The sequence below is a fragment of the Coturnix japonica genome, chromosome 14, assembly GCF_054131305.1.
Source record: "Coturnix japonica strain WE chromosome 14, WE-NBRP24, whole genome shotgun sequence".
In the NCBI taxonomy this organism is placed as follows: Eukaryota; Metazoa; Chordata; class Aves; order Galliformes; family Phasianidae; genus Coturnix; species Coturnix japonica.
The window spans coordinates 18,431,231-18,453,773 of record NC_140676.1 but is presented as its reverse complement, the minus strand read 5'-3'; the positions used below and the strand labels follow the sequence as shown (position 1 = coordinate 18,453,773).

The 22,543-nt window shown below is 45.9% G+C and overlaps 2 long non-coding RNA genes across 3 annotated transcripts in view; both read left to right on the top strand.

Moving 5' to 3' along the window:
• LOC146758486 (uncharacterized) overlaps window positions 1-22,543 on the top strand; it is a 24,596-nt gene extending 2,053 nt beyond the window's left edge. Inside the window, exons 1-4 of one of the 2 annotated variants that reach the window (XR_014934501.1) lie at window positions 1,358-1,614; window positions 1,807-15,233; window positions 16,705-16,778; window positions 22,243-22,543. This is a non-coding gene — a long non-coding RNA (uncharacterized LOC146758486). Of the gene's footprint in view, window positions 1-1,357; window positions 1,615-1,806; window positions 15,234-16,704; window positions 16,779-22,242 lie in introns of those variants that run through there. The other variant, XR_014934502.1, reaches the window with a different exon arrangement.
• On the top strand, window positions 16,976-19,056 carry LOC146758487 (uncharacterized). Its single transcript, XR_014934500.1, has 2 exons — window positions 16,976-18,684; window positions 18,877-19,056. It is a non-coding gene; the product is annotated as an uncharacterized LOC146758487 (long non-coding RNA).

The window sequence follows — 22,543 nt, the reverse complement described above, 5'->3', positions numbered from 1 at the left end:
CGCGCGATATGACTAAGGGGGAGGTGGGAGCACGGCGTGGGACGCTAGCCTTGACTAAGTGGGAGGTGGGAGCGCGACGGGGTACCCGCGACGGGGGACGCGCGCCTTGACTAAAGGGGAGGTGGGAGCGCGGCGGGGGACGCTCATCATGGCTAAACCGGAGGTGGGAGCGCGGCGGGGGACCCGTGACGGGGGACGCGGGATATAACTAAGGGGGAGGTGGGAGCGCGGCGTGGGACCCGCGACATAGGACGCGCGATAGAACTAAGGGGGAGGTGGGAGCGCGGCGAGGGACCCGTGACGGGGAACGCTCGCCTTGACTAAGAGGGAGGTGGGAGCACGGCGGGGGACGCTCGCCTTGACTAAGAGGGAGGTGGGAGCACGGCGGGGGACGCTCGCCTTGACTAAGAGGGAGGTGGGAGCACGGCGGGGGACGCTCGCCTTGACTAAGAGGGAGGTGGGAGCGCGACGCGGGATGCTCGCCTTGACTAAGGGGGAGATGGGAGCGCGGCGTGCGACCCGGGACGGGGGACTCTCGCCTTGACTAAGAGGGAGGTGGGAATACGGCGGGGGACCCGCGACGGGAGACGCTCGCCTTGACTAAGAGGGAGGTGGGAGCGCGGCGAGGGACCCGGGACGGGGAACGCGCGACTTGATTAAGGGGGAGGTGGGAGCGCGACGGGGGACGCTCGCCTTGATGAAGGGGGAGGAGGGAGCGAGGCGTGGGACCCGCGACGGCGGACGCGCGCCCTGATTAAGGGGGAGGTGAGATGGCGGCGGGGGACCCGCGACAGAGGACGCGCGATATCACTAAGAGGGAGGTGGGAGCGCGGCGGGGGACCCGCGACGGGGGACTCTCGCTTTGACTAAGGGGGAGGTGGGAGCGAGCCGGGGGACGCTCGACTTGACTAAGGTGGATTTGGGAACACGGCGGGGGACCCGCAGCGGGGGACTCTCGCCTTGATTAAGGGGGAGGTGGGAACACGGCGGGGGACCCGCGGCGGGGGACTCTCGCCTTGACTAAGGGGGAGGTGGGAGCGCGACGGGGGACCCGGGACAGGGAACGCGCGCCTTGATTAAGGGGGAGGTGGGAGCGCGACGGGGGACGCTCTCCTTGACTAAGGGGGAGGTGGGAGCGCGGCGAGGGACCCGGTACGGGGAACGCTCGCCTTGACTAAGAGGGAGGTGAGAGCGCGATGGGGGACGCTCGCCTTGATTAAGGGGGAGGTGGGATCGCGGCGGGGGACCCGCGACAGAGGACGCGCGATATCACTAAGAGGGAGGTGGGAGCGCGGCGGGGGACCCGCGACGGGGGACTCTCGCTTTGACTAAGGGGGAGGTGGGAGCGCGGCGGGGGACTCCGCGCCGGCGGAGGTTAGATTTAGTGCGCCGGCGGAGGTTAGATTTAGTGCGCCAGCCGAGGTTAGATTTAGTGCGCCGGCGGAGGTTAGATTTAGTGCGCCAGCCGAGGTTAGTTTTAGTGCGCCAGCCGAGGTTAGATTTAGTGCGCCAGCCGAGGTTAGTTTTAGTGCGCCAGCCGAGGTTAGATTTAGTGCGCCAGCCGAGGTTAGATTTAGTGCGCCAGCCGAGGTTAGTTTTAGTGCGCCGGCGGAGGTTAGTTTTAGTGCGCCAGCCGAGGTTAGTTTTAGTGCGCCAGCCGAGGTTAGATTTAGTGCGCCAGCCGAGGTTAGTTTTAGTGCGCCAGCCGAGGTTAGATTTAGTGCGCCAGCCGAGGTTAGTTTTAGTGCGCCAGCCGAGGTTAGATTTAGTGCGCCAGCCGAGGTTAGATTTAGTGCGCCAGCCGAGGTTAGATTTAGTGCGCCAGCCGAGGTTAGTTTTAGTGCGCCGGCGGAGGTTAGATTTAGTGCGCCAGCCGAGGTTAGATTTAGTGCGCCAGCCGAGGTTAGATTTAGTGCGCCAGCCGAGGTTAGATTTAGTGCGCCAGCCGAGGTTAGATTTAGTGCGCCAGCCGAGGTTAGATTTAGTGCGCCAGCCGAGGTTAGATTTAGTGCGCCAGCCGAGGTTAGATTTAGTGCGCCAGCCGAGGTTAGATTTAGTGCGCCAGCCGAGGTTAGGTTTTAGAGGGACGCGCGCCTTGGCTAGGGGGTAGATGGGAGCTCGCCGGGGGACGCGCGCCTTTGCTAATGGGGAAGTTGGAGCGCGCCGGGGGACTTTACTGCCGTATATGGATACAAACTTTTCATCTTCGTTCTGTTTCTTTTTTTGATTAATAAATACTTGTTAAATTTATTTTGTTTCTCCTTTGTGGTTCTTTATGTTATTCCGCTCACAAGTTTTTTGTTGTTGTAATGGTATAAACACTGAGGTCAACTTTTTTAGTAGCAAGTTTTTAGCTGGGATCTCGGTTATAATTAGTATTTTTTGATTTTTTTTTTTCTTCATCGTAATCTTTTATTTTTTGTTTCTCTGTTATGATGGGGTTGGGTATTTACAGGGTTACGATGTACTTCCACTTTAGTTTGGTTCAATATATCTTTATGTTTTACTGGTTTAAGTAGGGTGGTCATGCATAAACCAAGTACGACTTGGTGGCCACTTTCTGCTTCCCTTTGGAAGGCATTTGCTCACGTCCCAGAAAGCATGGCTCATCACATTTAACTGTTTCTCCATAAGATGGATTCAACCGCTTTGTCCTTTTTTCTTTCTCTCAGATTCTGTTGGCAGGTACAACACTACAAGGTGTGGGGTTCCCATTTGCCCAGCTGTGGTCACCAGGAAGTCTTTGAGCCCTGCTCTACCAGAGCTGTAGCAGCATGTTATCAGTATGATTTTCATTCAGGATCCAAAAGATGTCATTATACATACCTCTAGAAAGTACATTCATAGAGATGAACACTAAATCTGATTTCGTAGATATGAATCCAGATCTCTTCATAGAGTTTCTTCCCAAACTTCTCTGCCTTCTCTTCTAGGTTTGGAATTACTAGAGGTATTTGGTTGGGTTTTTTTTTTTGTTTGCTTGTTTTGTTTCTTGTTGGTTTTTGTTGTTGTTGTTGTTGTTTTGTTTTGTTTGTTTCTTTTCTGTTTGGTTTTTTTTTTGTTTGTTTTCCCACCGTGTATCTGCATTGTATGCAAATAGACTGTTCAGCTACTGGCTGGGAATTTGGCTACTGGTGCACGTTCTGTGGCCATTTGCCCAGAACGGACAGCCTGGACAGAACTGTTGCTCCAGCACCAAGTGAGTGGACAGTCATGATGCAGAAATCCTTGACAAAATACCATATTTTTCTGACAACATAATTTTTATAGGATGGAACAAAGGGTGTTTTCCAACTGGGGGAGGTGGGAGGGGGCGGGGCAGTAATCAAGTGTACTGAACTTATTGTTTCAGGTTTTCAATTGATTCTGAGCCAGTGGTTTCAGCTCTCATGGCATTAAAGCTTTCATTAGGCAACAGTTTTTTATTTGTCTTCTGAATTCCCATGGAGGACGATTCGTAATAGTGATTAGGTATTTGGTGACTTTACCTTGTTGCATTGTGTTAATCACAAGGTTAAAAACTTGCTACATTTTGAGGTTACTTTGAAATCAGGCTGAAAATCTTGGTCTTCTCAGCTGAGTTATACATTGGCTTATTAAATGTTGTGTCTTCATTCAAATGAGTAAAAGTATTAATTTGTGAGTGCTGCAGGGAGATTAGAATGCTAATATACATAAAAAATGGATTTCAGCCAAGTACTTAGTCAAGGGAAAGTCTAGAATGCTAAGAATCCTTGTTACTTGAAACAACATCAGTGGTATTTTGTAACCTTCAAAATGGAGATCGTTAGAAAAAATAATTGCGAAGGTGTATGTGTCATCCACTGCTTTATTTAGACAAAGAACCTATGTGAGACGCTATACCGAAAATTCTGTGCAGATCAACAAGTGTTGTCTTTGACATAGCCCTTATCAAGAACTTGGTACCAGAAATGAAGAGTTGGCAATAAAGTATCCGCTTTACTGGATTTGGGAGGCAACCAAACTGATTACAAAAACTGAAAATTGATTTTAAATGGGAAAGAGTAGGATTAATCCTAAAGCGAGCTGAATTTTTTTCCATCTCTTTAAAAATGGCTAGTGGAGACTGACCTGCCTACAGTTCAAAACAGACTTTTTCTCATCTGTCTGCTGGAGGGAACAATGCAGGCGTGTTTCATTTCCTTAGGAAATGGCCAAGAGCCAGAGAAAGATTAAAAATGTAAGCAAGAATCAGTGCAGTGGTTGTTCCTGTAAGAGTTAGACAGTTGGCCTGCAATATCAGTAAATCCTCCCACAGAAGATATGTTCCTGTACTACAGGATTTGTGTATGGTGCAGAAAGGATGGACTTGGCTGTTACTCCTGCACAGGTGCACATGGAATGCATTTGGTATGTGAAAGAGTAAGTAAAAGCAACTGACATACTTGAAGAAATGTTTTATGAGCAGAAGAACTAATGAGCAAAAATAAATCCTAAGAGGAGCAAATTACTTCTTCCGGGTTTCTCTCTTGGTTCTTCAGCTCCCCGCCATAACAGTCCCAACTTCCCTGCCCTGTCCTCTGTCGTGTGTAGGGCCCTTTGGCCACTGCTGGGCAGACAGTATGATAGCTGAGCTCCACGTGTCCCATCTCAGCGGGGACAAATGATCTCAGGAGCTCCATCCTCCAGGAGATCTTCCTTGTTCTGTAGACAGTGAAGATGTAATCAAGGCTGCCTAACCTAAGGATCTAACTGAGGTTCAATTTAAGGAAGCTGGTGAGCCGCTCTGCTTGCAGTGCTTCTGTCCTTCTCCACAAACAACACTGTCTTTATCTCTAAGACTAGGCATCTGCATTTGGTGGACGAGGTCTGCCTTTAGGGAATTCCAGTGATCTACCTCTGCTGTCCTTGGGAGGGAAACCTTGCTCTAGGAGAGCTTCTTCTCCAGTTGTCCAAATTTGTTGTTCAAATTAGGAACCTAAGATAAGATTCCTATTCGAACCTTATGCTTCCTAATCTGATTGAAACTGCCCATAAGGCTTAGGAGAACTGAAGAGGAGGAATGCCCGGTTGCAGAATTATGGGGAGCCAGGCAGAAAAATTAGGGGAATGTGTTTATTTAATATAGTTATTTATCCACTTTAGTATTACCACAGATAATGAAAAATACAGCAAAAAAATACAGCCCAAAACTTATGTCTGCTTCAAAGAAGTTGAATTCAAGAAACATAGAAAAGCTCGTTGTAAGATTTCATTTCAGGTATGGGAAATAATTCTGCTGCACGTGTTGGAAGGGAATTGAACAGACTGAAAATATTTGGAACATGATCTTCTATAGAAAAGCTCTGCAGGAACATTTGAACCATTTGATGGTTTCTTAATATTCCCGAGTCCTCTGAATCTACCTGGGCTGTTGATTGATGTGATTCTTCAGTCTTTCTCCCAAATATGTTTTAAATGTTTGTGTAATACTCAGGTTCAGCAGGGATCTGTTTAATGATTTAACTCCACTAACTCAAGACTTTGGCAAAGGAGAGGAAAAAAGAGAGAGCAGTACGTCCAGTGAGTGAGAAAGAACAGATGAACTGCAAGGAACACTGGAAATTTCCTTCCCTGGAGAGTGCATCAGCTGCTGCGCCCAGCACAAATCCGTACTCATCAGCCGTGAGGCATCTCTGGTCAGAAGCTGGATCCAACTTCCAAATGCCAAAGAAAATGGGTGGGGGTGAACGGAGCTCTTTGCTTTCAATAAAAAGCTTATTATTAAAATTATTAAAGCTTAGTCATTGTAGTTTTGATGGGGTCAAACAAAGGGTATGTGTGGGAGGGCAGGGGAAGAGAGAGCCTAAGTGGCAAACGGTGGGGAGAATCTTGGTTCCTGATTTAGAAGGAGTGAACAAGCGCAAGTCTCTGGGTAAGGCCTCTGGGACATAACAATGATAGTCAGTCTTTCAAATGTTGGTGCAAATATCAATCAATTAATGACAAAGGATGGTTCGTGTTCTCTCATTCATGCTTCCCTGTCAGCAAAGTATGTTTTCAGAAACTATCCTGGTAAATAAGACGTGGCTCTCCTCTGGCAGAGCCCCCATCTGCCTCTGTCAGTGGCATCCCTATAATGACAGCACTACACTGATATTAATGCTTCCCATGCTAGGGATTTGCCCATCTCCAGCTGCTAAAAAGAGTTGTTGCAGGATGGGAATTACAGAGTAACAGAGTGAAGGGGAAAAAAAAAAAAAAAAAAGAAGAAGAAGAAGAAAGACCGCATTTAATTTCAGTCCTCAGAAATGCAATTTTCCATGGAAGTAGAACCCCTGCTGTCTGCCTGACTTGCATCCTGATCCTGTGTGTGCCCAGCTGAACTAGTGTATGTTATACAGTCCCATTTTGACTCCACAGAGGAGGGCAGGAGGAGCAAAATTGATGCTTTCAGTCTGTAAGGCATTTTAAAGTTAATCAGGTCCTCTGGGTCTGATCTAATTTGTGTAAGATTGCTGTTGATGATTAGAAGAGCTATTTCAGATTTTGGTCAATAGCCTGTTACGTGGACCCAGTGGAAAGATTCCAGTAGCAGTCTGTTAGTTTTTCCCTGTCACATTCAGGTTACAGACCCTTCACAGATGTTGTAAATAGACATCAATACTAAAAGGGAATATTACACAACTTAAAATTGTAAGTGCCAACACAGACGTTTTGTTAAAAACGTCTATCACATAAAAGCAAACATTTAAGGCCCTTATATTTCACAGAATCACATTTATCAATTATCAAGGTTGGAAAAGACCTAGAAGATCATCTAGTCCAACCATTACCAATACTTCCCAGCTAAATCATATTCCTCAACAATTTATAACAATTTATAACAGTTGTTTTCATTTTTAATATGTAAAATACATTTTTCTTCTCTTATTATTGACTTGAATATTTTTTCTTAGAATTTAATACTAATTTTTTTCCAACATTATTTATGTTCTTGACCATGTAAATGATGATGTGGACTTCGAACGAGAAGAAATAAATCTCGGTGGTTGGAAATCTAATAGATACTTGTGCAATGAATGAACCAACTGAGAATCCAACACAGCCTTCTCCAAAAAATATAATTATCAGATATTATAGAGACAAGTACAAAGCTGGATGTCCACTCAATTATGTCCAGTTATTTCATTCTGTTCTGCATTTAATTTATCAGGTGAAAAGGATAACTGAAATATAATTCTCCTGTTCTGGGCCTTTCTGTTGTATTACAGTTGACGCAGCTGTTGTCATGGCAGGAAGGGTAAGGTCCCATCCATGCCCCATTTGCCCCTGCTTGCAACTCCTGTCTCTCTCATTGACTTGGAGCTAAAGCAGAGGAGCTAAGTAGTGAGGCAGGATATGTGAATTCATTCAGTTGTCACAACTGGGAAGGCTTTGCTGAGCTCAGAACAAGTGTATTGGTCTGATGCAAAGAAAGAAAAACTATTTCCTTTATTTTCTCTGTTCTGAAAACCACTTAAACATATTCTCAGTTTGAAGTCCACACATCTTTTCATCGAAACAATGAGATGAAGCAGTTTCTTGGTGTAAGACCCCATATATTTTGGCACAGTTAAAGAATAGTTGGGATACTGGTGGTCGTGTGGCACGGTTCTGCTGCACCCTTTACAGATGGAACCGGCCTGGGGAATGGATGAACCAACTCAGGCTCACACAGAAGTGTCCTGAAAAACATGAATACTGGTTTCTGGTTCAACTCAAGCACAAAGCAGGCTTAACAAAGGGATTAAAAGATGCTCTGCAGTTTAGAACTGGGTAAACCAGGTCCATAGGCTCACAGAGATGTTGGTTAGAAGAGATGTCTGGAGACTGCATGGTCGCTTGGTCCAAACCTCCTTTGAAGTGCCATTGGCACTGCAGCAGCATTTAGTCTCAAGTAATAGTGAAATCTCTGAACCATCAGTGTCAAGGCAGATTCTTGCAGAGCACGTAGCCCCTGTGTGCGTGACCTGTAAGGGGTCCTGCACTGGGAAATACAATGCCTGCAATATGTCCGTTCCTCTGTTTACTGCTCATCTTATTTTTCGTGTGTATCTCAGTTCAGCATGCATCGTTTGCTGTGCTCTGCTTTAGCTTCAGAGATCGCTTCTCAGCCAGCCTGTGTGCTCTCAGTTCCCTTATTTCCTTTGCTTGGCTCTGTCAGCACAGCTACTGTTGCAGTCAGCATCAGGAGTTCTGGTAACATTGTTTATCTCTGTCCTTTATGAGCTTGGAAGTGCATGAATTCAGGCATTGCTTTCTCTCTCTTTCTAACCAAATGCTCAATTAAAATAAATAGAATTAAAGAAGTAGAATAAAGTTTCTAGTTTTCAGAATGAAAAAAGGAGTGTAACTTCAGAGGTACGGTGCAGTCTGTGTCAAAGATTGGGAGGACGGTAAGAAAAAGAGAGTAATAAAGATTTAAAACTAGCAAGGTGGACATGTGTGGACTAGGCAATCTGCGGAGGTCCCTATCAACCCCTGTGATTCTAGCATTCCTTCATATTCTGGTTTATTTTGATTACCCTTCCATCTAGTGGTGTTTAGTGGTATCATTTCTCTTTCTATGTTTGGAGGATTTCACTTTTTGGTTGTAGTTTCTGTGTTTCCACACATGCTTATCTCTTTTTACTTTTCACAGCTTAACAAGCAGATGCAAAGCTGTGCTAGTGCTAGTCTCCCCATAAATTCAACCATCCTTCAGGCATTTCCACAAAGATATCTGAAAAGCTGTCAGAGAAATCACAAACATATGCAGGTAGACATTGCCTTTTAAAGATACCTAGCCTGATCACTGTAGTCATTTTTCCATCCGGAAGGGAAGTGTAGACTAGTGCTTGTTTTTAGCTGCCTACCCACTGCATTTCCCTTATTACAATGTTTTTGCTGGCAAAACATGAGTTTTCATAGAATCATAGAACCACTTGAGTTGGAAGGGACCCCATGAATCACCAAGTTCCAACCCCACTGCCACAGGCAGAGCCACCAACCTCCAGATCTGGTACTAGAACAGGTTATCCAGGGCCCCATCCAACCTGGTCTTGAACACCTACAGGGATGGAGCATCCACAGCCTTCCGGAACGGCCGCTTCTAGCCCCTCACCACTCTCTCTGTAAAGAATTTTCCCCTGACATCCAGCCTAACCCTTCCCTCCTTGAGCTTAAAATGTTGTTTCTGCTTTGAGATAGCATTCACCGAAAGAAATTCAATGAATTCTTGGTCATGATTAAATGAATATTAAATAAATTTCATTTGGCCGCTGTCTGTTTCCTAGAGAGTACATGTATGAACATAAGAAATGACAGTGCCAAGAGGCATTTATTCATTAGCCTCTTTCTGCCTGACCCTGAAGACTAAGTAGTCTGAACCTTGACTAACAAACCATAGTATTAAATGCAAGGTAGAAAGTTGATATTAAAAAGCAGGACCTGGATCAATCTCACTTCTTTGTGATAACAGTTAAGAAAACAGTCAAACGATAGGGAAAAAATAAAAATAAAAAAAAGAACAGTAGAGTAGCATCTTCAGAGACTGAAATGGCTGGCATTCAGGTAGGCTGTCTGGCACTGAATGCAGGTCATAGTGAGTTCTAGACTTAAACTTAAATAAACTTAGACTTAAATACTGAGTTCTAGACCTGTATAGTGCAGTGGGAGCACTGACTACACAGAATGGTGATCATCCTAGAAATCTTTCACTCCAAAATAATCAAACTACATGCTGACAAGATACTAATTCCAACCAAAGCGTGAAGAAAAAGAATAGCTGTTTATGTACATTCAAGGTGGAAACAGTTGGACTCCGAACCTTGTGAAATGGAAGTCTGTTGAACTGTATTTCAACATTCCTGACCTTTCAGGTAAGAAACAATACTGGTCCGAAAACTGCGGTAGTTGGCCCAGGAATGAGACACGCTTTCCACAGTTTGAGTTGTCAGAAGTTAAGTATCAGGGTTTTGAATTAATACGACTTTAATAGGAAATTTCATATTAAACATGTGGAAAGAAATGTTCAGTCTCAAAAAGACATGCCATTGTAAGTATTCCAGATTTAAGTTACTAGATGGGTGTCTTCACGTAGCCTACACTGCTATAGTGCCTACTAATCTCTCTGTAGTGCCTGCAGGTGGTAAGTAACATCAGAGAGGAAGTGCTGACTTCTGAACTAACATCTAAATTCCTATTCTTACCAGTGGAAAGAAACAGACAATGTCGGTAAATGAATTTGCTCATACAGAGTAGACTTAGAAAACATGCTGAATGAATTAACAGTCCAAAGCGCTCTCTTCTCTCTGTAGACTAGAAATGGAGACAAAAACCGATGGCGTGAATAAAGCGTGATTGTGAAGCCAGGGATACTTTTCTCTGGTATATTAGAGAAGCCTAGTAAAGAGGCATACTCAGACTTTTGAGTTGAATGTCTCATTGCAACTCTACACATTCCATTTGAAAATTCACAGATAACAAATGTATTTATGTTGACTGAAGCAGACATTGGTGGCACGGCGGTAGATTGAACTTTCCCACCAATAGTCCATTATGTTTTCTTGCCATGTAACAGATGGCAGCAGAGGGGCACTCTGACAGAATGGTGTCTGACATGGTGTCTTAGTTTTAGCTGGGATGGATTTTTCTTCAGAGTCCCTGGAATGATGTTATGTTTTGGTTCTAGGAAAAAAAATGGTGTTAATAACACGCCAATTCTAAGTAGTGTTGTACTGAGCCAAGGCCGTCCTCAATGAAGGGACTAAGGAGCTGGAAGGGAATGGAGTTAGGACAGCTGACTTAAACAGGCCAAAGGGGTATTCCATACTATACGACATCATGTGGTTTTGAAAAGAGTGAAAGTTCATCTGGCTCTTGTGCTGCTCAGCGGCTCAAGAAAGACAGGGAACTACTCAAGAGCGTACAGCAGAAGGCTACAAAGATTATTAGGGGCCTATAGCATCTCCCTTATGAGGAAAGGCTGAGTTTGGACTGGAGAAGAGAAGACTGAGAGGGATCTTATGAACATTGACTGATAGTCATAGTCACTATCAACATAGTCACATATCAAGAGCCATAGATATGCATACACATGCACATGTGCATTAACTTATTGTTACCAGCACAAGAACAGGCTGATGGCCACTGTCCCAGAGATTTAGAAGACAAACATTATATGTTATCAGAAGTATTAAAGTATACATATCAATTGTAAATCTCAGAGATATGAAACAAATATTAGATACATACTGATGTCTGTGCCCTCAAACATAACAAAACTAACCAAGGCCAACATATGCTCAACAGCTGAGTTGATGGAAGGCTGAAAAAGATAATTTCCTGAAGTCGGAGCATATACATTCATAACGCTGAGATTACACTAATCTTGATTTGTTTTATTTAAATTTTCCTGGGTTGTTTTTTTTTCCCCCATGCCTGAAGTGAGACGGGATATAAATGCCAAAGACCACACTGCACCACGTGTTTTCAGGAAGTCCCTGCTGAAATCACAGGGCAGTCCTGCTTTCAAAGTGACTGTGAGTTGCCCTAGCATGTGCTTGGATTGCAGCATTTGCTGATGGATCTCGTAAAACTCTCTTTGGTACTTGTTTGAACGAAGACAGAAAGAGGCTTCCAGCTGTCCCACCATGACCTGTACAAGAGTGATGGAAGAGCAGTGCAGGATCGGTTGCTGCATTTGAAACTTTTCTAGAAGGAAAGCCTCCCATATGGCGAAAAGGTTCTCTGTAAATAACAATAACAGCTTGGCTTCCGGTCCTGAAAATGCATCCTGTGATGCATGGTAGGCTGTTGTACACTGCCAAGCTTCACAAGGCTCAAGAAGACAGGAATCCAGCCCTGCAAGCACCAGCTGCAGTGTCAAGGTCAAGCCCAGAGGCATCACCTGCGCTTGTTCCAGACATCCTGTTTCCTCCCTGACTGCGATGTGCGCAGGATCTCCTGTGATGGAAATGTTATATCAAACATTGCTGCACATTTGCAAAACCGAGTTGTCAAGCTCACATTTTCAAAGCACCAATCTATCCTAATTCAGGCACGTGGTAAGCAAGCTCATTTTCAGAGGTACTGAGTACTTTACATCAGTTTACATCTGGAATGGATGTTCCAGATGCCTTCTTTTCTTTGCTTTGCTTTTTCTTTCTTTGCTTTTCCTTTTCTTTTTTCTTTTCATTTCCCCTCTCCTCTCCTATCACACCTCTGCTCTCCTCTCCTCTCTCCTTCTTTTTTCTTCTCCTCTCTCATCTCCTCTATTTATGACCATCTTGCACAGTCTCTGGATGCATATTGGCTCTGAAATCTATAGTGCTTTTTTTTTTTTTTTTTTTTTTTTTTCCTCAGAAACTTCCACTTAAAAATGTTTTTCTCAAGTACTTCAAAATGCCCCAAAACTGAAATTCTTGGATGGGACTGAATAATGTTTTAAAATGACATCGGTTTGGAATGAAAATAATGCAGTGATTTATACAGATTAAATATTTAAAGCTTTCTGTTGTTACTCACGCACATTTGTGGTATACTGTCTTTATAAACCAATGACATACGATATCATTATAAATAAAAGATATACTAATTGGGGATTTCTGTCAGGAGCTGATGGTACTAAAATCGTGTTTGCTTAAGGATTAAATATTTTCCCTTCGGGCTTGCCAATGATTTTAAACCTTCCTGATACCTGCCAGGGAAAAAAGAAGAAGATAAAAGGCCTCAGTTGAAAACACTGGACAGCTCTGAAGTGCTGTGGTGATATCGTTGCAAGTACTCCAATCTCAATTTTACACACGTGGCTATTCTCATTTGGGTCCATATGACTCATCACTACAGAAAGCTGAATGCATGCAATATGGGACTGCATCCTACCGGAGGACAATCATCTTACGCGCTTCAGAGCCATTTGAGATGCATTCAAACCTCACCTGCATGCCGTCCATTCATTCAGTTTTGCTTGGGCTGCTTCCAATAATCCAAATGTCTACACTGAAAAGGCAAAACAACAGATAAATACCCAAACTGAAAAGGCTAATAAAATTGTATAAGGAAACATGAATCATGCTTCATTGCACATTAAAATGAGCTCATTTAAATGACAAATGGTATATTCTTAGCATACTTGAACAGAGCATAAACCGCTGATGAAGTATCTGCGTTCTGACCCACCAAAACAAATCACAGTCCTTCCTCATTATGTGACCAAAAGTACTCTCTCTCTGATGTGTCTAAAACACAACATTTATCACCCACAGTTCAGGTAACGGGATCATCTTATCACACATGCGATGGGATCATCTTGTCGCACTCCCGGTCTCATTCTGTGACAGGAATAATTGCCATTTTGGTCACATGAAACACACGTGCTGGCATATACAAAGAAAAACATCCAGGCGTGCAGTCCTTTTGTCTACCAGAATCAGTTTGCTTGCCTCAGAAAATGTTCTCCCTGTATGTAAATATTCTTGAATTCAAGAATATTTAAGAGCTTGTTCATTCCAACACTGAAATCCTGGTGACCTCAGAGGGTTTTTGTGCAACTCAAGGGAACACACAAAGCCCTAGCATAGAGATGGCATGGCCAGAAAGAACATGCACAGTAACGTAAACATTATAAATCTACAAAGCTCTAAAAACTATGTTTGAATTTGTAACTGAAGTACCAAATCGGTTTTTTTCCGTTTCGGTAAAAAGCTGAAAATTAATTGTTTGAAATATTCCTCCAGGCCAGTATTTATCTTAAACAAACATGAGATTCACACTGTCAAACTTCAGACATCTGCCTTCAGGCTGATCATTTAGTTTCCTTTTCTAGATAACGGAAGGGAACAAAATAGCATTCAGATGTGGTGCTTTGTAAGTTCATCTCTGCTTTAGCCCGCCTGTCTAGGGCTAGATATCCAAATGGCAGATACTTCAGATCAGCAGGTAAGCACTAAATCATAGAATGGCTTAGGTTGGAAGGGAACTTTAAAATCATTCAGCCTCAACCTTCCTGCTGCAGACAGGGCTGCCCCCCAGTAGCTCAGGATGCCCAGGGCCACATCCAACCTGGCCTTGAATGCCTCCAGGGATGGGGTACCCACAGCTTCAATGCGCAACCTCTGTCAGTGCCTCGCTATCTTCTGAGTAGAGATTTCTTTTCCTAACGTGTTACTAATTTTCCCCATATTGTTTGTTTGTTTTTAAGAGTTTAACACCGTTTATTTTCAGAGAATGACTTTAATTTAGGTAAGGAGGGAGCTCTCAGTCAGCTCATTACCCTCCAGGCTGGAGTTTTACATGCACGGACCAAGCCCTGAATCTGTATCTCTGAAAATGTCAAGTACTTTCCAACAAACAAACAACACACACACACACACACACACACAAATAAAAATAAAATTAGAAAATGATTTTCCTTATGTCAGCATCATAATCCACACACATCTTAAGGCACACGGTTTGCATGTTTGGTGAAGGAAAGTACTGATTAGACTTGAGGAGATAAGAATTTAACCTTTCTTGTGTAAAAGCACTATTGACTGTGATCTACAAGAAAAATCAAACTCACATAGCTGTATAAACAAGTCTCCGGTTTCAGTGAATGGCAGAAATACAACGAATGGAAGGAATGAAAAGATAGCTGACTATCCACATGAAATTGCTTTTGAGGATATCAAATGACAGTGATGTGAGTGAACAGGGCACATTTGCAACTCTTGCTCATGCTAATAGGGTTGCCCTGATAGGTGGTGGATGCCCCATGCCTGCAGACACCCGAGATCGGGCTGGATGTGGCTCTGAGCACCTGATGGAGCTGCAGGTGTTCCTGCTCACTGCAGGGCAGTTGGACCAGATGGGCTTTAAGCATTCCTTCCAACACAAACGGTTCTGTGAAGTGAGACACATCCTATACCTACAGGAAGTCCAGGATGACATTGTTGATTGAAACATAGAATCCATGATGTGTTAACTTTATAGGGATGTACTTATAAATAATATAAATAGATAATAGATTACATATATATATAAAGCTTTAGTATCATACCCAGGTTCGGTTGCTGCTGAGAGCTGGGCCCGCTCCCAGGGCCAGGCCGGGCCGCGGGGCCGGGCGGAGCCGCCGCCATGATGGGGGGGCTGGGACAGGGTCTGCAGTAGCAGGGGCTGTTCCGTACCACGTGACGTAAGGCGGGCGTCATAACGCTTCGTGGAGGGCAGACGTTGTTCGGCGGTTGTGGAGCCCGCGCTGGATGGCGCTGTGCGGTCGTCGGTGGGCGGTGAGTAGTTGCGTTTTAACTATGGGTACAGCTGCTCTCACGTTTCGGTTGCCATTTTCCTCAGCGGTGCTGAGCAGCTGCAGGGCTGTGCTGCAGCGTGAAGCCCAGTGGGGCCCAACCCAGAACCGTCAAGTCCTTGTACCAAGAGTGGGAAGGGAAGGGCCCTTTGGGGGCTGTCTTGGCCAGCTCCCCTGATGAAGTTGTTCAAGGGCCCTGACCCCTGAGGGACACAACTTGTCATTCAAATCCTTTTCAATGTAGAGAAAAGTGTTCCATCTTTTGTGCCCTATTGCTCTTTCTCCCCTGGTTCCTCATTGGCTGAGTATTTTAGGTTCGCAATCTTCCTGATGCTCAACTAAACATGTGAATACTGAATAAGCATTAATTTTTGCTAGCTAAGTATATCTCACCGATGAGTTAAGTTTGCACAGGTGCTCATTCAGTACTTGGTTGTTGTTTCTGGACATCTGCTCATCCTTGCCTAGAGATAAGCTTGGAAGGAGGTTAGAGGGGAGCGTCTTGATGCCTGCCTGTTCCATCCCAGCCTACCCACAGAGCAAGGCTACGCAGCCTTGTGTAAAGGCCCTGACTTCTGTGATGTTTGTTAAGTCTGTTTTACTTTTGCTGAGGGTCTTTTATCCAAACAGAATAGCCGTACAATATTTTTGCAAGCAATAATGAATCCCATCATTCAGCGACTGTATTTCTAAACTGTGCTACTAACAGAGATGGTATTTCTACTTGTAAACATCAGCCGTTTTTAAGGAGAAGTTACGAAATCCAAATACGTGGTACTCTACTTCTTCAGCTCCATCTCCCCTTTTCAATATCTAATAGAGAAACAGCATTCCGTTCTTACATCACTGATGCACTTAAATCACAAAGGGACAAGTTTGGTCGGGCAGGGCCTACGCTTTGTGAAGTCATGCTGGTTATCCTGTACTGTCTTCCTCCCTTCCGTGTGCCTTAGCACAGCATTGAGGTGCAGACGTGTAAGTTCCTTGAGTCACTGTATGATAACGATTGAGTCACAGCCTGAAACACGGACAGAACACCAGGGAAAAGGACCCGGTCCACCTCTGATAGGCCCCATTTCAGGGCAGACTGGAGATGGGTTACTTGTGGATTTTTTTTCCCCTATGAGCGTAGATCTTTGGAGATGGTAGGGCAATCATTTTAAATATTCCTTCCTGTTGTGTTAGTACCTTAGTCATAACTCGTCGTAGATGACCATGATATCAGGTTGATCTTCCTGATGGTTACAGGAACTTGATGGCACACGAGGAACTTCACCTGACAGCCATGACTTCTCCAGACTCTTTCCAGTCCCTTGAGTAGTCAACTCCTTGATCCTCAAGTGCCTGAAATATATGGCCAAAAATGCAATCCCTCAATGACATGTACTCCTAGACTCCTATTTCCGAGATAAACGGGCATAATGCAGTTAATAATCAAACACCATCACGTACAGGAAAAGGGAGCACGGCGGAGGACGGGAGCACGGCAGAGGATGGGACCGGTGGCGGAGGATGGGAGCACAGCGCGGTGAGGATGGAGGTAGCCCGTTGAGGGGACGGGAACAGGAGGTGGGAGCGCGGCGGGGGACGCTCTCTTTGACTAAGGGAGAGGTGGGAGCGCGGCGGGGAACCCGCGACGGACGACGCGCGGTATGACTAAGGGGGAGGTGGGAGCGCGACGGGGGACGCTCGCCTTGACTAAGGGTGGGGTGGGAGCGCGGCGAGGGACCCGCGGCGGGGGATGCTCGCCTTGATTAAGGGGGAGGTGGAAGCGCGGCGGGGGACGCTCGTCTTGGCTAAACCGGAGGTGGGAGCGCGACGGGGGACGCGACATAGGACGCGCGATATAACTAAGGGGAAGGTGGGAGCGCGACGGGGGATGCTCGCCTTGATTAAGGGGGAGGTGGGATCGCGGCGGGCGACCCGCGATAGAGGACGCGCGATATGACTAAGGGGGAGGTGGGAGCACGGCGTGGGACGCTAGCCTTGACTAAGTGGGAGGTGGGAGCGCAACGGGGTACCCGCGACGGGGGACGCGCGCCTTGACTAAAGGGGAGGTGGGAGCGCGGCGGGGGACGCTCATCATGGCTAAACCGGAGGTGGGAGCGCGGCGGGGGACCCGCGACATAGGACGCGCGATAGAACTAAGGGGGAGGTGGGAGCGCGGCGAGGGACCCGTGACGGGGAACGCTCGCCTTGACTAAGAGGGAGGTGGGAGCACGGCGGGGGACGCTCGCCTTGACTAAGAGGGAGGTGGGAGCGCGACGCGGGATGCTCGCCTTGACTAAGGGGGAGATGGGAGCGCGGCGTGCGACCCGGGACGGGGGACTCTCGCCTTGACTAAGAGGGAGGTGGGAATACGGCGGGGGACCCGCGACGGGAGACGCTCGCCTTGACTAAGAGGGAGGTGGGAGCGCGGCGAGGGACCCGGGACGGGGAACGCGCGACTTGATTAAGGGGGAGGTGGGAGCGCGACGGGGGACGCTCGCCTTGATGAAGGGGGAGGAGGGAGCGAGGCGTGGGACCCGCGACGGCGGACGCGCGCCCTGATTAAGGGGGAGGTGAGATGGCGGCGGGGGACCCGCGACAGAGGACGCGCGATATCACTAAGAGGGAGGTGGGAGCGCGGCGGGGGACCCGCGACGGGGGACTCTCGCTTTGACTAAGGGGGAGGTGGGAGCGAGCCGGGGGACGCTCGACTTGACTAAGGTGGATTTGGGAACACGGCGGGGGACCCGCAGCGGGGGACTCTCGCCTTGATTAAGGGGGAGGTGGGAACACGGCGGGGGACCCGCGGCGGGGGACTCTCGCCTTGACTAAGGGGGAGGTGGGAGCGCGACGGGGGACCCGGGACAGGGAACGCGCGCCTTGATTAAGGGGGAGGTGGGAGCGCGACGGGGGACGCTCTCCTTGACTAAGGGGGAGGTGGGGGCGCGGCGAGGGACCCGGTACGGGGAACGCTCGCCTTGACTAAGAGGGAGGTGAGAGCGCGATGGGGGACGCTCGCCTTGATTAAGGGGGAGGTGGGATCGCGGCGGGGGACCCGCGACAGAGGACGCGCGATAGCACTAAGAGGGAGGTGGGAGCGCGGCGTGGGACCCGCGACGGGGGACTCTCGCTTTGACTAAGGGGGAGGTGGGAGCGCGCCGGGGGACTCCGCGCCGGCGGAGGTTAGATTTAGTGCGCCGGCGGAGGTTAGATTTAGTGCGCCAGCCGAGGTTAGATTTAGTGCGCCAGCCGAGGTTAGATTTAGTGCGCCAGCCGAGGTTAGTTTTAGTGCGCCGGCGGAGGTTAGATTTAGTGCGCCAGCCGAGGTTAGATTTAGTGCGCCAGCCGAGGTTAGATTTAGTGCGCCAGCCGAGGTTAGATTTAGTGCGCCAGCCGAGGTTAGTTTTAGTGCGCCGGCGGAGGTTAGATTTAGTGCGCCAGCCGAGGTTAGATTTAGTGCGCCAGCCGAGGTTAGTTTTAGTGCGCCAGCCGAGGTTAGATTTAGTGCGCCGGCGGAGGTTAGTTTTAGTGCGCCAGCCGAGGTTAGATTTAGTGCGCCAGCCGAGGTTAGATTTAGTGCGCCAGCCGAGGTTAGATTTAGTGCACCAGCCGAGGTTAGATTTAGTGCGCCAGCCGAGGTTAGGTTTTAGAGGGACGCGCGCCTTGGCTAGGGGGTAGATGGGAGCTCGCCGGGGGACGCGCGCCTTTGCTAATGGGGAAGTTGGAGCGCGCCGGGGGACTTTACTGCCGTATATGGATACAAACTTTTCATCTTCGTTCTGTTTCTTTTTTTGATTAATAAATACTTGTTAAATTTATTTTGTTTCTCCTTTGTGGTTCTTTATGTTATTCCGCTCACAAGTTTTTTGTTGTTGTAATGGTATAAACACTGAGGTCAACTTTTTTAGTAGCAAGTTTTTAGCTGGGATCTCGGTTATAATTAGTATTTTTTGATTTTTTTTTTCTTCATCGTAATCTTTTATTTTTTGTTTCTCTGTTATGATGGGGTTGGGTATTTACAGGGTTACGATGTACTTCCACTTTAGTTTGGTTCAATATATCTTTATGTTTTACTGGTTTAAGTAGGGTGGTCATGCATAAACCAAGTACGACTTGGTGGCCACTTTCTGCTTCCCTTTGGAAGGCATTTGCTCACGTCCCAGAAAGCATGGCTCATCACATTTAACTGTTTCTCCATAAGATGGATTCAACCGCTTTGTCCTTTTTTCTTTCTCTCAGATTCTGTTGGCAGGTACAACACTACAAGGTGTGGGGTTCCCATTTGCCCAGCTGTGGTCACCAGGAAGTCTTTGAGCCCTGCTCTACCAGAGCTGTAGCAGCATGTTATCAGTATGATTTTCATTCAGGATCCAAAAGATGTCATTATACATACCTCTAGAAAGTACATTCATAGAGATGAACACTAAATCTGATTTCGTAGATATGAATCCAGATCTCTTCATAGAGTTTCTTCCCAAACTTCTCTGCCTTCTCTTCTAGGTTTGGAATTACTAGAGGTATTTGGTTGGGTTTTTTTTTTTGTTTGCTTGTTTTGTTTCTTGTTGGTTTTTGTTGTTGTTGTTGTTGTTTTGTTTTGTTTGTTTCTTTTCTGTTTGGTTTTTTTTTTGTTTGTTTTCCCACCGTGTATCTGCATTGTATGCAAATAGACTGTTCAGCTACTGGCTGGGAATTTGGCTACTGGTGCACGTTCTGTGGCCATTTGCCCAGAACGGACAGCCTGGACAGAACTGTTGCTCCAGCACCAAGTGAGTGGACAGTCATGATGCAGAAATCCTTGACAAAATACCATATTTTTCTGACAACATAATTTTTATAGGATGGAACAAAGGGTGTTTTCCAACTGGGGGAGGTGGGAGGGGGCGGGGCAGTAATCAAGTGTACTGAACTTATTGTTTCAGGTTTTCAATTGATTCTGAGCCAGTGGTTTCAGCTCTCATGGCATTAAAGCTTTCATTAGGCAACAGTTTTTTATTTGTCTTCTGAATTCCCATGGAGGACGATTCGTAATAGTGATTAGGTATTTGGTGACTTTACCTTGTTGCATTGTGTTAATCACAAGGTTAAAAACTTGCTACATTTTGAGGTTACTTTGAAATCAGGCTGAAAATCTTGGTCTTCTCAGCTGAGTTATACATTGGCTTATTAAATGTTGTGTCTTCATTCAAATGAGTAAAAGTATTAATTTGTGAGTGCTGCAGGGAGATTAGAATGCTAATATACATAAAAAATGGATTTCAGCCAAGTACTTAGTCAAGGGAAAGTCTAGAATGCTAAGAATCCTTGTTACTTGAAACAACATCAGTGGTATTTTGTAACCTTCAAAATGGAGATCGTTAGAAAAAATAATTGCGAAGGTGTATGTGTCATCCACTGCTTTATTTAGACAAAGAACCTATGTGAGACGCTATACCGAAAATTCTGTGCAGATCAACAAGTGTTGTCTTTGACATAGCCCTTATCAAGAACTTGGTACCAGAAATGAAGAGTTGGCAATAAAGTATCCGCTTTACTGGATTTGGGAGGCAACCAAACTGATTACAAAAACTGAAAATTGATTTTAAATGGGAAAGAGTAGGATTAATCCTAAAGCGAGCTGAATTTTTTTCCATCTCTTTAAAAATGGCTAGTGGAGACTGACCTGCCTACAGTTCAAAACAGACTTTTTCTCATCTGTCTGCTGGAGGGAACAATGCAGGCGTGTTTCATTTCCTTAGGAAATGGCCAAGAGCCAGAGAAAGATTAAAAATGTAAGCAAGAATCAGTGCAGTGGTTGTTCCTGTAAGAGTTAGACAGTTGGCCTGCAATATCAGTAAATCCTCCCACAGAAGATATGTTCCTGTACTACAGGATTTGTGTATGGTGCAGAAAGGATGGACTTGGCTGTTACTCCTGCACAGGTGCACATGGAATGCATTTGGTATGTGAAAGAGTAAGTAAAAGCAACTGACATACTTGAAGAAATGTTTTATGAGCAGAAGAACTAATGAGCAAAAATAAATCCTAAGAGGAGCAAATTACTTCTTCCGGGTTTCTCTCTTGGTTCTTCAGCTCCCCGCCATAACAGTCCCAACTTCCCTGCCCTGTCCTCTGTCGTGTGTAGGGCCCTTTGGCCACTGCTGGGCAGACAGTATGATAGCTGAGCTCCACGTGTCCCATCTCAGCGGGGACAAATGATCTCAGGAGCTCCATCCTCCAGGAGATCTTCCTTGTTCTGTAGACAGTGAAGATGTAATCAAGGCTGCCTAACCTAAGGATCTAACTGAGGTTCAATTTAAGGAAGCTGGTGAGCCGCTCTGCTTGCAGTGCTTCTGTCCTTCTCCACAAACAACACTGTCTTTATCTCTAAGACTAGGCATCTGCATTTGGTGGACGAGGTCTGCCTTTAGGGAATTCCAGTGATCTACCTCTGCTGTCCTTGGGAGGGAAACCTTGCTCTAGGAGAGCTTCTTCTCCAGTTGTCCAAATTTGTTGTTCAAATTAGGAACCTAAGATAAGATTCCTATTCGAACCTTATGCTTCCTAATCTGATTGAAACTGCCCATAAGGCTTAGGAGAACTGAAGAGGAGGAATGCCCGGTTGCAGAATTATGGGGAGCCAGGCAGAAAAATTAGGGGAATGTGTTTATTTAATATAGTTATTTATCCACTTTAGTATTACCACAGATAATGAAAAATACAGCAAAAAAATACAGCCCAAAACTTATGTCTGCTTCAAAGAAGTTGAATTCAAGAAACATAGAAAAGCTCGTTGTAAGATTTCATTTCAGGTATGGGAAATAATTCTGCTGCACGTGTTGGAAGGGAATTGAACAGACTGAAAATATTTGGAACATGATCTTCTATAGAAAAGCTCTGCAGGAACATTTGAACCATTTGATGGTTTCTTAATATTCCCGAGTCCTCTGAATCTACCTGGGCTGTTGATTGATGTGATTCTTCAGTCTTTCTCCCAAATATGTTTTAAATGTTTGTGTAATACTCAGGTTCAGCAGGGATCTGTTTAATGATTTAACTCCACTAACTCAAGACTTTGGCAAAGGAGAGGAAAAAAGAGAGAGCAGTACGTCCAGTGAGTGAGAAAGAACAGATGAACTGCAAGGAACACTGGAAATTTCCTTCCCTGGAGAGTGCATCAGCTGCTGCGCCCAGCACAAATCCGTACTCATCAGCCGTGAGGCATCTCTGGTCAGAAGCTGGATCCAACTTCCAAATGCCAAAGAAAATGGGTGGGGGTGAACGGAGCTCTTTGCTTTCAATAAAAAGCTTATTATTAAAATTATTAAA